Here is an 18,771-nt window from a genome sequence, read left to right on the forward strand (position 1 = left end):
CGCATGTTGTCCGCTCCTGGGGTATCCGCCACGGCAACTAGGAAAAGGTTGCCCTTGGCAGGCCTATTTCCTGGTCTCATTCGCACCACGGAGAATGCGGGGATATCCTGCGCCTTCAGGGCAAGTTGGATTTCATCCGCATTACTTCCGTTAATGGGAGTCCTCACTACGAATCGCTTCATAGTGCTGTTGGGCAATATTCTTACAAAGTTAATATTCAGCCGTTTCAGCACCTCGATAGCGATTTCATAGCTCTCAAAGCTAGTCATGTGCAGCCGGATTGCTTCGTGCGCATCTACTCTCGGCCTAGAGAAGTAGTAGTTTCTCTGGTCATGCGTTCGCTTTTTGAGGAGCTCCTCTTCAAGTGACTTGGTGTTCTTCGTGTACACCGTAAGGGGGGGGGTTGCCACCTTACGGGTGCTTGGTTGTGTTCGTGGTGGTGGTGGTTGAGGTGGGCTCAGCCGAGCCTGCCTCGTGTGGGTGGCGTGTTGGGGCTGGGTTGGGCCGATAGATGTTTCTGTGTTGCTATCGGCTTGGGTACTTGGTTTACGTACCCCGCCTTTCTGAGCCTTGCGGCTCAGGGGCTGGGCTACTTTGCCTTTCCCCTTCCCCTCTTCCTCCCTTTTGCCTCCCTGAAGCCGTCGCCCTGGTTTCCCGGCCGGGTGGCTGGGACCTCGGGTTCGGTCGCCACGCGCTCGCACGGTTCCTCTCCCTCCGAGCCTTCAGAGTCGGCATCCTGGGATGTGCGTGATGCATCTATCACCAGTTGTTCCTCATCTGAGTCGAAGTCCGATTTGCCAGCTTGCTTGTGGTGGGGTTGAACTTTACATTGGGCCTTTCGCCCAGTTCGTTTATTCTTGCCCTCTCTCCTTACCTTGGGCGCCGCCTCATCACACAGGTTGGCGGGACTGGGTCCCGCTTTCCCGGCGTCCGGCTGGCTTGCCGCTGGGTTGGGTTTGGGGGCAAGATTTGTGATAGGGGGAGAGGTGGCCTCCTGTTTATGTTCAGGTATCTCCCCAGTCACTTTCCCATGTGCGAGTTCCGGCACTTCAGGGTCGAACCCCGGTTCCCGCTCACTCGCACATAACGTCAGGCCTCCTGGTTCGCTTTCCCCGCGCTGCGCGCTCTTTCTCGGGGCTCAGCTCGAGTAGAGCCAGCCGGCCGAGTGGGCAGCAGCTGCACAGGTATGTGCTTGCCAGTGGCTACTGACGGGGTGGCTATGGGGGTTGTCCTGGTAGTGGTGGTGGTTGTTGTGTTCGTGGTGGTGGTGAGCGCAAAGTACTGCATGGCGCACCCCGTTACGTGAGTTTCGTGCGTCAGGTTTACTTGAACAGAATCAGGGGTGACTGTTCTGTGCTCCTCTGGCGCATTTCGCTCACTGCTCACCGGGGGCACGCAGTGGTGGGTCGCCACCAGTCCCCGCTCGGCCGGGTCCGTGGCCGTAGCGGGGGCCGTTAGCGCTGAGCTGCGCGCTTGTGGACACCCATCCAAGCACTGACCAAGGCCTATGTCGCTCAACTGCGGTGACAGCACCGTGGAGCACAACATGGTATGGCCGTTGGCGGCCTGGGTAGGGCTACCTGAAGGCAGGAAATGGAGGTAGTCCTTAAAAGTGCCCTTGTGTAGTGATGTGGGGCTGGTCAGCCCCACCGAACTGTGAGTGGTTGGCGGGGGGTTGCGCTGTGAGAACAGCGCTGTACCCTCCGCTGATGGACTGACGGCCGTGGAGTGGGTAGGGAGCCGTGATAACGGCATCTCCTCACTCTCCGTCAATTCTTGAAGTTCGTCGCATATGTCTGTAGTGGCTCCAGACTCGCTGACAATTTGCTCTTTCCTAAGTGCATGACAATTGCCCTTTTGGAGATTACGAGTCTGTTGCCGTAGGTTTTTGTGTGGGGACATTCTAAAGCGAGCTAGTAGACGCGGGATGATCCGTTGTTAAGCGGGTCCCTGGCCTACAGATTCCCTATCTAACCCTAGGTACCGAGAAGCGGTAACCGATTGGGACAGGTAGTGTAGTCTCTCGTGGTCTTGAAGGTCTCGGTGAGAGGAGAGAGACAGCGGAGCGACAGGCACGTACGACCTCTCGCTACGACAGTCAGCTGCTCCTTTTGAGACTTCGTCATGACGTCCCTTCATATTTATAGCAGTTACCCCCTCTCTTCGGATATCTCCCTTCGCCGCCAAGAAAATTTCTATAAATTTTCTGACTTAACTAAACTGTAATTTCAAGAGTTTAGAACGTGACTACATGCTTGCTACATTTCTGGCGGTAGTGTTCATGGACATTTAAAATTTATACGGGTTCGATTTGTGAGATGATTGACCCCCCTTTGATAGGCACTATATTTTTTTGACTTGGCTTGGGTCACGCCATGTACACGCGCTTTGAAATAGTTCACAAAAATGACTTGAGATTCTTCCGCCGTCGACACGTGTGGCTGACGTCACGTACCCCAGAGCGTGGGACCGAAGGTAATCACCCCATCGTCACGTGTCAAATCCATGCTATCATGAATCCAACTTTTAAATGATTGCCGATTTATGCATAATGTTCTTAGGGCACAAAGGTCATGGGTTCAATACCTACCCTTCCATTTTTCACTAAAATTTGTATGACTGCCAATTATGCTTGCCATCATGTTATCTTTAGCTGCTTTCTTTGCTAGATTCAATTTTCTAGTAAGTTCCTTCAATTTCTCCTTACTTCCACAGCCATTTCTAACTCTATTTCTTTCCAGTCTGCACCTCCTTCTTAGTCTCTTTATTTCTCTGTTATAATAAGGTGGGTCTTTACCATTCCTTACCACCCTTAAAGGTACAAACCTGTTTTCGCATTCCTCAACAATTTCCTTAAACCCATCCCAGAGTCTGTTTACATTTTTATTTACCGTTTTCCACCGATCATAGTTACTTTTTAGAAACTGCCTCATGCCTGCTTTATCAGCCATATGGTACTGCCTAACAGTCCTACTTTTAAGACCTTCCTTTCTATCACATTTATTTTTAACTACGACAAAAACAGCTTCATGATCACTAATACCATCTATTACTTCAGTTTCCCTATAGAGCTCATCTGGTTTTATCAGCACGACATCCAGGATATTTTTCCCTCTGGTTGGTTCCATCACTTTCTGAATCCGTTCATATGAGACCTTAAGATTCAGTTTGGCTTTCTTCCAAGTAGCCCTAATGTTAGGAGGATCAATCTTCTCAGGCAGGAGCTCATTAACATTCCACAAGTTGGACAGAGGGGAATTCGGAACGAAAGAAAACATAAGAGAAATAGGTTAAAATTTATGGGCTTCATGAACAGCTGAGTTGAAAGCAAAGGCAAACCACGGCAGTGAGGTATCCCACATCAAAACGTCATGATGGTGAAAGGCGATGAGCGTGGAACGAAGATTACGACACTCTCTCAGCATACGAAGGCTGGGGATAATACGGGAAAGTGGTTACATGTGAAATCAAAAGATTAAAACAGAATTTCCTAAAAAGATTTGACGTGAAGGCTCTGGCGTTATCAGACACCAAAAACGGACATGAGCCAAAAATGAAGATGTAGACTTCAAACACCAAATGGTGGTTTTGGCTTTAGCAGATTTAGGGGAATAACCAAGAAAAATGGGTAAACCCGTCGACACACACAAGTATGAACTTATTCCAATCTCCCTTCGATCTAGGGAACGAATCTACGTAGTCGATGTACATCCGCTCCATGGGACAAGTAGCTTGGTAGGAAGACAACAACCCCACTCTCGTGTTCAACGGTGCTGTACTGACCCTGCAGGTCTTACATGCTTTAACAAGCTCCTGAACTTCTCCCTCAAGACCCTTCCAGATGAAATTCTCCCTAATCTTTTCCCTAGTTTTAAACACTCCTAGATGGCATGCAAGAGGAGTTTCATGATAGCACTTGAAAGTCATAGGTACCAACACTAACGAGGGAACGGTATGAAGTCGGACGGCGAATTTCGATTTGATTTTTACATATTCGTGAAGGTCTTTTTAAGCTGAAACAGGTAGTGTAAGTCTAATTTTTCGCTGGTCTTTTTTAAGGGGGCATTTGGGGGTTCAAAGTTGGCGGTGCGCGCCCTGAGTTGTACAGTACATGCTGGCACGCGTCAACGCTCACGGCCAGCGGCTGCCCCGCCTCGCCTTCCCTCTCCACTCCTTCGGTTCTCCTCTGTCGCCCACTAAATACGGCTGTCAACAGTTGTGTATATGAGACAACGAGTCCTATTGCATTCGGTCAAGTTCTCCACGACTGATGCTATTCCACATACAGGAGATCGCATTGGATTCTTTACTTTGTTGTGGCCGCTTGCAACATTATTGCAGCTCTTTTTTTTTTGCTAGGGGTTTTACGTCGCACCGACACAGATAGGTCTTATGGCGACGATGGGATAGGAAAGGCCTAGGAGTTGGAAGGAAGCGGCCGTGGCCTTAATTAAGGTACAGCCCCAGCATTTGCCTGGTGTGAAAATGGGAAACCACGGAAAACCATCTTCAGGGCTGCCGATAGTGGGATTCGAACCTACTATCTCCCGGATGCAAGCTCACAGCCGCAGCTCTTATTAATGCCTACGGTGTTAATATTCAGGAATCTACAGAGCTTTCTGATGAAGAGCAAATCATGTATAAACAAATAAAGACAACGTTTGATGCAATTTTGGAGGGAAAATGCGAATTTATTCAGGAGGAAGAAGCCGTTTTCGTTGATTCAAAAGACGAAGATGGCGTTGGGGAGGGGACAACAACACATAAAAAACGCAAACACGGAGATGTGTTTAACGAAGATAACAAGTCTTGTGATGGCTGAGGAAGGCCCTGTAAGTCAGCGGAAGATTATGATTCTGAATCATTGTTGGACATGTATCAAAAAATAAAGGCGCGAGGACCTATGTACGCCGTACGGAAGTATAAGAAGACTCGGAGACAAATTTATGAATTCGTCAACCACGTTGAACACAATGGAGAAATTACGAAATGTGCGATGGTTCGAGCTTATGTGAAAGAAGTGTTCACCAAGGCAAGGATGCGTTATTTATATGTCACAAAATCGGACATTGAGCGTTGGATTGGTGAGGGTAGAGAGTTGTTTTGCCCCAAACACTCTCTCCAAAGCGAGTCATACTTGACAAACCTTAAAAGGCGTTTGAAAATTCGGTTCCGAAAAGTAACCAAACTAGTCAGTAAAACGTTTAAAACAGACGAAGAAGTACGACACGACGTGGCCAAAAAGTTTGTAACGTTCATTAATGAATTGCAAGAAAAGAAAGAGATCCCGGATGCCAATATCTGGAATTCGGACCAGTCCCGAGTTGAGTACGAAATGGCAACACAGAGAAGTTATGATTTTCATGGTGTGAAAGACGTTCTTGCTACGCTTGTTTGCCGAAATAGTTTTACGCACTTCCACACAGTGCAATATCACATTTCTAAAGCCGGAGAAATGGGACGTTTGTTCTTGATCGTTTTCCAAGAAATTAATGGAAAGTTTGAACCTAGAGTACAAAAAAGTATCAAAGCCTATATGGATGCCTTTAAATATGTCGTAATTGATTGTTCATCTTCCGGAAAAATGGGGAAAGGGCATGTACGTGACTGGTTTCAAAACGTTTTCCATCCGCAATTACAGGAAGACGGAAGAAACTTCTTCTCATAGATTCATTTAGTGGCCAGGGCAAAAATGCATAACTTGAATCCCTGACGAACAAACATGTACAAATTGAATACATACCGAAAGGAACTACATATCTTTGCCAGCCGTGTGATCTTGGACTCTTCCGACAACTAAAATTTTTAGTCCATCGAATGGAAAACATTTGCCGGGTAAGGAATTTATACGGCCAGTCAAAATTAAAACCCAAAAGCAGACTTTTCATTATAAGTAGTCAAATACTAGCGCATAACCAATTACAAGGTGATTGTTTTATACCAATATGCTTGGAAAGCGGGTGGTTATTCCAGTACTGACAATATACCACAAATACTGTCTCACAAACGAATTTTCATGATTTGACTGATATAAAGTGTGCTGGAAATGATTGTACCAATTTTTCGCTTATAAGGAGTTTTGTTATTCACATTTTGTGTTAGATTCACTATCATGCCATGTACAATGAACAATGCCAGGCTGTATTAGAATAAAGTCATTTCTTAAAACTTTGAATGTCATGATGATGCAGATGATATTTGATTATGTATTATTTGTATGTTAAGTAGTGATTTGTAAACAATTTTTATTGTTTATTTATTCCATAATGAATTCATCTTTGTAAATAAAATGTCCCAACTTACGTCAGTCTTCACCCGCAATCCCCTGTTTAGGCAGCCGTATGTGGTGGGGGACAGAGGAGAACCGAAGGAGTGGGGAGGGAAGGCGAGGCAAGACAGCCGCTGGCTGTGAGCGCTGACATGTGCCGGCATGTACTGTACAATTCATTACGCGCACCGCCAACTTTGAGCTCCCAAATGGCCCCTTAAAAGGACCAGCGAAAAATTAGACTTCCACTACCTGTTTCAGCTTAAAAAGACCTTCACAAATATCTAAAAATCAAATCGAAATTCGCCGTCCGACTTCGTACCGTTCCCTCGTAAGGGTATAACCACCTTCATCTTCTTATCAGAATGCGAAGGACAGCAGAGAACACCATTTCTCAAGACATAAGGGGGAATGATCTTGCCATTAGTTAGGTCTTGAATAATAGGCCCTAATATAGGATCTTCCCTTTGAATTTTACCAATGTAATGGAATAACAAGAGAGCATCTGACAAAATAGCACTGGAGTGGGGTAACGAAACAGTCGGTTCAGATTCAGAAGAATTACTAAGATGGGTATCATTATCAGAAAACATTCGGCTAAGGGAATTTGCCACCACATTATCTGATCTGTGAATATGGCGAACATCAAATTGGAAAGCAGAAATCCTGATGGCCCATCAAGGTAGACGACGAGTTCTCCTAGGCTTCCCTAGGACCCAACTCAGCACTTGATTATCCATCTGAAACTCAAATTTAATGTGCTCCAAGTACATGCAAAATTTCTCTAAGGCAAACAAAACTCCCAAACACTCGATCTCATAGAGAGAATACATTGATTCCAGCAGAGAAAGAGTTTTGGAAGCGTACGCAACTGGACATCTACCTAAATCGGAATCCTGCAATAAGACAGCTGCAACAGTGGATGAAGAGGCATCAGTTTGAATGATAAAGGGGTTAGAAAAATCCGGCATACCCAACACCGGAGCATTAGATAGCACTAACTTCAAGTCCTCAAAGGCAGCTTGCTGAGATGAACCCCACTCACACTTAACTCCCTTACGACGAAGCGAGTCTGAACTCATGAATGGCCTGGGTTCAAGACTGGTCGACAGAGACAGCGATAAATGGTACAATCAAATTCCTGCTCATCATTTTCAGCTGCTGAATACCCACTACATGTATACTCTGTACCATTGTCAGATTGCACTATCTTAATTCCTACACCATGTAACTTTTCTGAATTTGCCTGATACCTATTAAACACCTACAACACTTCATCCTTATTTTTCACACATACAGCCACATTAAATCTGGAGTATTCATCATAGTTACGACATATTGAGATTTCCCAAGTGATGGTGGACTAATTTTTCCAATTACATCAGTGTGCACAACATCAAGTGGTTTTGCTGCCTTACGCTCACAAGACTTAGGTACTCCCTTGTTACTTAGTTTCCCCTGAATGCATACAGAACAAGTATTCATTTCATTACTTCTTTTCAATTCTCTCATAGGCAATTTAAATACAACTTCAGAATGTGCATGTCCATATCTCTCATGCCACAACCTAACCTCCCCAACACTTTTAAATGCTACATTGTTATTACATTCTTGAACTATTATTATTGATCACAGTCACTACATACATACATACATACATACATACATACATACATACATACATATCCCACGTCGTTCCACCTTAAGCGATGGGTCGGCAAACGAGGCTTCACCAGTTGCGGTCCCTGAACTTCTCTCCTTCTTCAATGCTTTCCAGTCACTCACATCTACAATATTATTTCTCCCCTCTATTTGTACTACATACACATCATTCCTCCTGTTTGCAACAAACAATGTTTCATCTCCCATTCTTATCTACAACCACTGCTTTTTCACTTGCAAATCCTACTTTGAAACCTTTGCTGGTTAACTTACCAACTGATGTTAAATTTGCACCTAAGTTTGGTACATATAACACATCTGTAAATGTAATTGTCCATCCTGTAAACATTTTTACTTTCACCTTACCTATACCTCTAATATCCAGCTTACTGTTATCTCCTATTTCTACATTCCCGGTTACATTTGTTAACATGTCTATAAACATCTCCTTTGTTGGACACATATGATGGGATGCACCTGAATCGAACAGCCAATCTCAAAATTTCTGTTCCTACAGAAACTACCATGCCCATCACCTTATCTACTACATGTATAATTTCTGAGCTTACCACTTTTCCACTCGCATTCACTGATTTACTCTCCTGTGATGATTCGCCACTCTTCACTGTTGGACATACTTTTGAATAATGTCCCGACTTACCACAATTGAAGCACTTTTGGGTACTGCGACAATATTTAGATACATGTCCCTGTTTACCGCAGTTGTAGCAACTATGCTGTTTTCCTCGTCCCACGTCTTCTTTCTTGATATCTCGCTTCTGTTGAACAACCATGGCTTGAGCTTCATCCTCCTCATGTTTTCCAGTGACGTAAGCCTTTCCGCCATTTTGCTGAAGTTTCCTTCTGCTTTCCTCCGTGAGTAATCTCGCCTTCACCTTCAAGATGGTCAGTTTTGCCAAATCAGCTTCCAAGGAAGGTATACAAACTGCATATTTCTCTGTAAGATTTCCAATGATCATTCCTGCAACTTGTTGATCTGTGAACTCGTATCTGGCTTTACTCGTTCTCCTCCACAGTTGATTTATTTTTGCGAAGTATTCTTGAACACTCATGTCCTTGGGTTTCACAAAATGAGTTAACTGTTTCAGGGTCATAGCACCATTCACTAGCCCTCCGTCATTGCACAACTCGTCCAGTTTTTCCCATGCCTTTTTCGCTGATTCAATATATGCAATGTCACTTTCAAAATCTTCTCTGACATATTTGAAAATAACTGCTAACGCGATCACATTGTTTCACGCTCATCGTCTCGTTTCTATCTGAGACAGCTGACAACCTGGCGTATCCTCATACCCTATTACTGATTCCCATTCATCTTTCAACAACAGCTCTTCTTTCACCTTTAATGCCCACGAAAAATAGTTCTCCACTGTAAGCTTGGCCACATTCCTATTCAGTGTTTCTTCACCAGTCCACGAGGTCGCCATTTTTACTGTCAATAATGTCACACCTTGCTTCGTCCGACGTTAATTCTCGTTACTCCATTTCCACTTATATTGTCCGAAATTTACTGTGGCGTTTTGGCACTCTGGAGCTCTGGGCCCATAACCTGTTGATATATCTTCATTTCTGCTCGTTACACCGGTTTAGGTAATCAAATTATACCATTGAAACACCAGCTTCATCACACACAACTATTTATTATGAGCGGTTGACTACAACTGACTTTCATACACTTCAAGCAATTCAAATGTTCAAAGAATAAACAACTGAAGATAAACCACTCCTCTGAGTTACCGACACATAACCTCAATGTTATATTCCTTAAAATATGTACAAGATATGATACATGACATTTTAATTTTATGAGGAAACCACAACATTCCAACACTTTTTGCTCCCCATATCTCTAGGTCTTTACTCCGTGTGTTTCCTATTATATACATCCCACATACCATTTCTTGATGATATTTTGTACAACGCTCTAACCTCTTTTTTCATTTTGGCTAGATTGTTATTCCACCATGAAACATTTTTGGCGGTTTTCTTTTCTCTAAGGGGACAGTTGTCATAGTATGTGGCTATAATGGCCTCTTCTAATTGTTCCACTGCCTCACCCAATTCCCCCTGTCCCCTTACGTTCGTTTCGATCTTTTGTACAGTTTACCCTAGAACTTCTCTGTATCCATCCCAGTTCATTCTTTTAGGATCTCTGTATATTTCAATACCGCATTGCCTCACATCTATCACAAATTGGATATGCTGGTGGTCTGCCAAGGATGGCTCCTCCAGCACCTTCCAGTCCTTAATGAAATTTGCATTACGCGTGGTGCTCGATGTGATATCTATTACCTTTCTACGATTCTTATTTATGAATGTAGGTTTATTTTCTAGGTTTAATATTATCAATTCTGTTCTAATAATAAACTCTAGTAAGGACTCACCTCTTGCATTGCAGTTAGTATTGCCCCATGCAGTGTGATGTGCATTTGCATCTGCTCCGAGTACTAGGTGTTCACCTTTCCTCTTTGCTTTGCAAATTACTGTAATTCTTCCATGTCTTCCGATGGAGGTGGATCCGTTGAGTCATATGGAAGGTACACAGAGCCTATTGTTATTTCTCTGGGACCTTCCCAATTTCCAAGTTTTATCTTGGCCGCCACTAGGTCCCTTGAACAATGTTCCTGTAGCAGAAGGCATTTTAATTTCCTGCTCACAAGTAAACATGTTCTGGGCATATCCGATGTAATATTGTACATTAGCTTACCTCCAGATTCCGCCAGTCCTGCTACTCTGCCCTTAACTACGCACTACTCTTGTATAAAAGCCACGTCAATAGCCTCGGACTTGAACTTCCTGACGAAATTGGCCACAGCTGCTTTTTTATGTTGAAGGTTGGCCTGAAGAACTTTCACCACCATCCTTGCCAAAGCTAGGTTTTGTTTTACATTTAATTACTTGAAATTTGATCTGCCCAAGTCCAAGCTTGGCCTTAAGGCCTCTCTTCTTGAGCTCTTCCAAATCTCTTCCATTAAGGGCCAAAACAATTGTCCTTCCTGTATCTGGAAAGGTTTTAGGTATTATGGCTACCTTAATTGAAGTGAGTCTTTCCGAAAAGGACATGGCCATTTCTTCTTTCTGTTTCTTGGTGGGCGGTTTTGTAGCCGAACTTGATGGCGTACTATCCTCCGACCTTAGCCTTCTGGATGTTGTCGGAGGGATAGCCTCTTAACGATCCCTGTTCCTTGGCTTCCTCTCCATCTTAGTTCCAGCCTCTATTTTGGCTTCCTTCCTCGCTCTCTTCCTTTCCTTATAGTATGCACAGTTGCAATGTGGTCTGTCAATATGTAATCTGTTGATTTTTGATGCAGAAATCTTCAGCTCTGTCTCTACGGATGTTGCATCAGACATCGAGACCTTCAGAGAAATTACATCTGCAAAATTAAGTGACATGAAGAAGGAGGCAGGCCACCGACACGAATGTCTAGATCGGCAGGAAAATCAACTTGACAAAGTGGAACAATGCAGCAGAAGAAACTGCCTCCTCCTTCACAGCGTAAGTGAGACCCCAAGTGAGAATACCTATGCTGCGGTGTTAGAAACTTTGAAAAGCAAGCTGAACAGCTGAACGTTCAATTGTCTAGGGACTGGGCCGTATGAAGAGGTCGACGGCTGAGATGGTGTCTGCAGGGAATAGACCTATTACTGTATTATTAAATTCCTCAGGTACCATGAACGAGACCGCATCTGGCGTGCCAAGTGAGCTCTGAAAGGTACTAAGCTCCTCATCACGGAATCCCTGATGTCCACAGGGAAGTACTAAATAAAGCACAGGACTTCTGGGGTATGCGCTGGGTTTCAATGGAGGATGGCCGCATTTCTGTTAATCTAGATAAAAATAATAATAATAATAATCGTATGGCCTCAGATGATGGAAAGAAGCTGCAAATTAATACACCTTGTGAATTGATATCACATTTGAGGAGACTAGGTGGATTATTAGAGTTGATGAAACCACTGTGATGTGCCTTTACAATATTATTGTTTTTATTAGGTTTATTATGTGTGTGTTTGTGTGTGAGCATGATGTGTAAACCAGTCAGCGGTCTACTTCATCAGAATATCCAAGTAAGATTTCTGTCTTAGTTGAAACATGTCCGTTAGCTAGCTAATTTTTTTTTTTTTTGCTAGTGGCTTTACGTCGCACCGACACAGATAGGTCTTATGGCGACGATGGGATAGGAAAGGCCTAGGAGTTGGAAGGAAGTGGCCGTGGCCTTAATTAAGGTACAGCCCCAGCATTTGCCTGGTGTGAAAATGGGAAACCACGGAAAACCATCTTCAGGGCTGCCGATAGTGGGATTCGAACCTACTATCTCCCGGATGCAAGCTCACAGCCGCGCGCCTCTACGTGCATGGCCAACTCGCCCGGTAGCTAGCTAATTACCTGACCTCCCTCTGACAGTAGCCGTACCTCTAAAAATAGCACTCCGTCCCAGCCCACTGATGCTAGTAGCCTTCTCAAACTTTCACTGTATCTTCATACCCTACAGTGTTGTCATTTGAACAACCTAAGCTTACTCGCACACTTGGACGAAATTAAGGGTATATTTAATGAAAACTGCGTCCATGTAATAGGTATCAGTGAAAGTTGGATGTCTCCCTCAGTTCCAAACACAGTTGAACATGCCCTAACGGACACCTTTATTCAGCAGACACCTCCCTATACAGATATTTTTCCATGGAACCGATTTTGTTTTACTTAAGACACATGTTAAATAAGCTTCATTTAAGTTGACATCTCAAATTCCAGACAGCGGACACCGCCATTAGTCTCGTCCACTTACCTTAAGCGGACTCCTCACATGTTCCATGACACTATCTTTACACAGGGCTATGTCATTCTTTCTCTTAAAATCATTCTGCAGACATATGGGAATTCCTTTTGAATGTTTGTACCATCCCACGTCCAAGGAAAACAGAAAGAAACGTACATAGGAATGCTGAAATAGCTGTGAAGTTCATTCTTCTGTACAGGGCTCTTTACAAACCTTTTGTTAGGGTCGTCTTTTGTTCTGATTAGTGTACATTCTGATAATTCTAGTTGCCCGGGAATGCTGCATGTGACTGTTTACTCACAAGTTACCAAGGGATTTTTCAGCATGCCTTGCTACATTCTGTTCATAATTCAGATTGTCCCTGATGAGGTCAAGGTCAGGTAGTTCAGTTAAACTTAACAAGGAAGAGACATTCATGTGCTGATTGTTGAGGCAGAAACACTATAGCAGTTCAATAGCCCAGTAAACATGAGTGGGAGGGATAAGCATCTTTAGATCTTGAGACAAGAAAATATGTAGTGCAAAATAACTTTCAGGGATTAAAGCTCCCTGAAAATTAAACTGCAGGAAAACACAATTGTGAAGAATAAAAATGACTGTTTAAATAAATGGGAGGAAAACAGGAATCAAGGAATGAAAATAAAGTGGGAGTCTGTTTTTGCAGAAGTGAACATGCGGTATATGAGTGCTTCAAAATTGTTTGAGCAAAGAAACGGTGAGTGAGTGGACCAATGTTACAAGGGAAAGCACGAGAAATCACAAATAACCTGAAAGTTGAGGTTAATTCAGTAAAGAATTTGTGTGTCATGCTGGGTTGTTATTCCCTTTTAGAGAATATCGCAGTAGAGAAAACTGTGCTAAATTTGTACACTAAGGTAAATGATTATTTCCCGAAACTGTAATGAATGTAAGGGCTGTAAAATCACTTGTAATATCTCGCAGGCAAATATTTTGTTACAAGTTATTTAGAATAATTAAAATAGAGATGTATGCTTACTTTGCCAGTAAAGTATTTTATTAATTTTTACGACGTTGTTCTGACAGACACCTCTCGTAATGGACATTTTTCCACCGAACAGATGGTGTCCACAGAAGAGAGGTTCAATTGTGGTTCACCGTGTTGGCTATAATCTCCATCGTCATGACCACACCAATAAGAGGGGTGGAGGTCCCGTTCTTTAATGTAGAGATGACATTGAGAGCCATATCACTTGCACCTCATCTATCTGTGTGTTACCGAGGGCAGAGTTCATGTTCGTTGAAGTAATTGCCAGTGGACAGAAAATACTTATTGGAGTAGTTTATCGACCACTTAAAATATCTCATATCGCCGAATTTGAGATGTATCTCCTTAATTTACTACCAGCGTATGAACATGTATAAATATTAGGGGGCTATAACACTAATTTACTGATCAAGACATATGACACTAAGAAATTAGACGTGGTTTCCCATTTTCACACCAGGCAAATGCTGAGGTTGTACCTTAATTAAGGCCACGGCCACTTCCTTCCAACTCCTAGGCCTTTCCTATCCCATCGTCGCCATAAGACGTACCTGTGTCAGTGCGATGTAAAGCCAATAGCAAAAAAAGAAAAAAAAAAGAAAGAAATTAGAGGACCTGTTTTTGTCGTATAATATCATGATCCTTCCCTCTCATCTGACTAACCATGTGTATACTGCCCTCAGACAGTTGTAAATCATGGACAAATTTCAGTACCGGCCGTGTCCACGCATGATTTTATATTTCTTACGTACTCGCTTTGTATTCCAAAATATAAACCCAGATAATGTAACATGCAGGAATTTAAAGGACATCGATACGAATCAATCAAGATATGATGCCTACAGTTTTTCGTGGCATAACATTTTAAATCTAGAACATACTGACACAAAAATTAGTAAATTTAATTCATTAATACATAGCCTATATAACAAACACGCACCCAAGAGACAGATAAGAGTGTCCCAGAAACCTACTCCATGGCTAACTTCTGAAGATAAAAACAGGATGTCTCAGCATGGGATACTCTTTTTTTGACACTACAAATGTACTTGTGACCAAACTGATTATGAAAATTACAGAATAATTAGGAATAAAACTAAACAAATGATACATAATCTTACATTTAAATATGTTCATGAATCAGTAACTTAAATAGGGCTAGTGTCTGGAAGCATCTCCGAGCTATGGGCATAGCTAGAATGAGGGAAAAGAACCAGGTACTCGTCATTGCACTTGATGAGCTGAACGCGTTTTTTACAGAAGACACGATTCAGTCTAATCTGCTTAACAGACAACATACAGATAACGGCCCATCAATTGTCCCTCAAAATTGCCCCTGCTTTGCCCTTCCTACAATCAGCACAGGACCTTCAACAACTCAGTGTGTATGCCAGTGAAAACTTTCTCCTCCTCAATCCTAAAAAAAACTAAAACAATTATAATCGGTTCTCAGAAATGATTGAAAAACATGTATAAAAATTGCACTATTCCTCCGGTGATATTAAATGCAACCGTAATCCCGTTCAGTAAGGAAGTGTAGAACATAGGGATGTCCGTGACTGAAACTCTTGACTGGCCTGCACATATAAGAAATACAGAGGGCTCCAGAAAAATGTAGACACTCTTTGATAGTTGATATCTTTGGAACAAAATAACAACATGTTGTTGCAATTCTTGCGTGTAGTGTAGTCCATTCTTTTCTCAACAGATGATGGAAACGTCAATGGCGCAACAATCTTGGCGTGTGTTTTCCAGCAGATGACAGTGTAGCAATGAATGAAGTAAGATGTCGTTTGAGCAACGCAAGGCCATATTGAAGTGGTACTGGAAGTACGAAAACATGATGGAGGTACAACGGCCATAGCGTAATGTGTACGGAACTCAGCCACCAACATGTACAACAAGTTATCGTATTCGAGATAAATTTGAAGCCGACAGTACTGTTCAGGTTGTGCATAAGGAAAGGTCTGGCCGAACAAAAATATCAACAAGCCCAGCTTCCAGTGCAGCTGTGTGGCAATATTTTACTAGGTCACCTAAAAAATCTGTAGATCAGGGTGCACGTGAAAGTAGGGTGAGCCGATCAACCGCATGACGAATTTTGAAGGCTGCGAAGTGGAAAGTGTACATTCCAAGATCGCTGCATGCTATGAACGAGAAGGACCCGGATCGAAGGATGGAATACTGCAAGTGGTTTGGAGGCATGCTTCGCGAGGATGAATGGTTTGCAGGGATGGATTTCTGGTCTGACGAGGCAAAATTCAAACTGAATGGTACTGTAAACCACCACAACTGCGTGTATTGGGCTCCTGAAAGTCCTCACGTTCACGTGGACAAACATGTTAATCTACCCGGTGTTAATGTGTGGTGTAGTCGGTCATCGCGCGGTTTGATTGGGCCATTCTTCTTTGAAGGTACCATAACTGGCGAGATGTATCTTCATATTCCGCAAACAGATTCTACCTGCCATCCGAGAGGTGTATGGAAATGAAAGATTTTATCTACAACAAGATGGCGCTCCACCTTGCTACCACAGAGATGTCAGAGCTTACTTGGATGAAAATCTACCTGGACGATGGATAGATCGAAGAGGAGCTGTTGAGTACCCACCATGGTCTCCAGACCTTATACCTCTTGACTTCTACCTATGGGAGACCTTAAAAAATGAAGTTCATCGAACACCGAACAAGCTATGAGAAACCAGTGAGGCATCCTGTGCGGCTATCACATCGGCAACACTGACAGCCGTACTTCGGTCAGCTTTTCAGCGGCATTGACATAAATAATAATAATAATAATAATAATAATAATAATAATAATCGTATGGCCTCAGCTACCGTGTGCAGATATTTCAATTTGACACCATCTGGCTGTCTGCTCGTCAATTTCGACGTTCCATTTTACTCTAGGCCCACTAGATGGCAGACCGAGTAAACCAAAACTCTCTTGGGCATCTATGGTTGAGATTTAATGAATTTTATCAGGTAAACACCAAATGTGTCACCAGAGTTCTTTTACATGCCGACATCGTACGACATGGAGTGTCGAATGGACTTTTTTCTGCACTTCAAAAATCTGACTACCTCTGCCGGATTTGAACCCGCTATCTTGGGATCCGGAAGCCGACACTCTACCACTGATCCACAGGGGCAGCTAGGCATCAACATTGTTTGGCTGCTAATGAGGGTCACTTTGAACACATAAAATAACCTTCCCCGTGTAAGAATTGTAACAGTATGTCGTTTTGTTCCATTAATATTGACTATCAATGAACGTCTAAATTTTTCTGGACCCCTCTGTACATGTAGAAACTTGTATGCGACGCCACACCCTCTGAAAGAACATAAGGACTTTTGCCACATGATGTAAAGTTAAAACTTCTCCAAACTTTGATACTACCAATACATGGTTACTGTGACATTGTCCCTTGTTGATGCCACCTGTGAACAAACGACGAAACTTCAACGAGCATTAAACTCTGGTCTTCGATTTGCTTTTAACTTGAGTTATGATGCTCACATAACCACTAGCTACACAGATCTTTCCTGGCTGAAACCCTACAGGTGACAGAATTTTAATATGTTGTACTTACGTTAATATATCGAACATTGAAGGAAAATCTACCCAAATAAATTTCTTCAAAATTCCATTTATTATCCTCATTCCATAACTGTAACACTAAATCTGGCACTTCCCTCGCTATTCCCATCAACTACTCTTCAATGTATAACAGATCCTTCATTATGGCTGTGTCACGATTTTGGAGTTCACTTCCAGCTGCTGTCAGGAACTTACTCTAAGTCAGTATCAAAATTAAAGACTGCATGCAGAGATTACCTGTTGAATACCATTGATTGTTTCATGTGAGTGTGGTAGGTAGGCTAGTAACATTGCCATTTTGCTGTACAACTGAAGAACACTGTTGTTTCTTATAATTAACATTAAGTTATTATTATTGTTATAGTGTAAATGTACTGTGGCATGGTGACCCACTGTATCCGCCATGCCAATGTGCAACAGTGGGAAGTAGGGCAAGCTAGCCAGCTCCAACCACACGCTCATCACCAAGGAAGGCCCACCCTATCCCTACTCCTGTCACGAGACGTAGGAGAGCTGCTTGCGGATTGGTCAGCACCCCCACCGCTGCTATCTGGATCGTCCTGCTCGCTCATTGGAGGCCTCGGGCATTGTGGAAGAATCTGGACGGTGCATGGAAGGTATTCGCCTTCGGGAAGACTCTGGAGGCATGTCCCTTCTGGAAGCAGCCAGATGACGTGCGCCCAGATATTTAAGTCAGGCGCGGCCTACGGTTTGAGTTAGATTGAGATAGTTGGTGTAGTTCAGCTGGTGTGAGTTAGCCAACAGTGCAGTCAGTGACAGCCTGGGCTGAGGTGTCAGTCTGTTGGGGTATCTGTCTGTTGGAGCCGAGGACTCGTTCCTGTTTCCCTGACATCGTGTGTGTGAGTCTCTTGGGGCCGGCTGCTGTAGAAGAACCTTGGGTGTTCTGGAACAGTGTGAAGGGAACACTGGGTGCTGACGTGTGCAGAATGCGAATGGAGTTTGACGGATTGAGTGAACAGCGGATACTATCCCGAGCTGCGAGACTGACGTGTACACTGCGGACCGTGACAGGGCTAATGAGTGTGACTGAGCGGCTGAGTGAGTGTAGTGTAAGTAATCGAAGACTCTCTCTCTGCGTGTGTGCTGTTGTGTGTGTGTGTCATTGTAGATGGAACATGAGAAACTAAGAGAAAGAGCGCAAACCATGTAAGTGTACTTGTGTAAGTTGTAAGCTCGGCAATTGTGTCTGTGTGTGTAAATGTGTATTTTTAGTGCTTAGTTAATAAATCTTAGAAATAGTATGCTACCAGGTTCGGTCCTATTTATTTACCCCTTCAACATGTAACAACTGGCGTCAGAAGTGGGATGGACAAGTGTGATAAACGTTAAAACTGGTGTCAGAATTGAGTATCCAGTAGCGTATTTTGTAGTCAGCAGAAATTTCTACGAGTGAAGTGAATTCCGAACAGCTCGAG

The sequence above is a fragment of the Anabrus simplex genome, chromosome 2 (genome assembly GCF_040414725.1).
Source record: "Anabrus simplex isolate iqAnaSimp1 chromosome 2, ASM4041472v1, whole genome shotgun sequence".
Taxonomy (NCBI): Eukaryota; Metazoa; Arthropoda; class Insecta; order Orthoptera; family Tettigoniidae; genus Anabrus; species Anabrus simplex.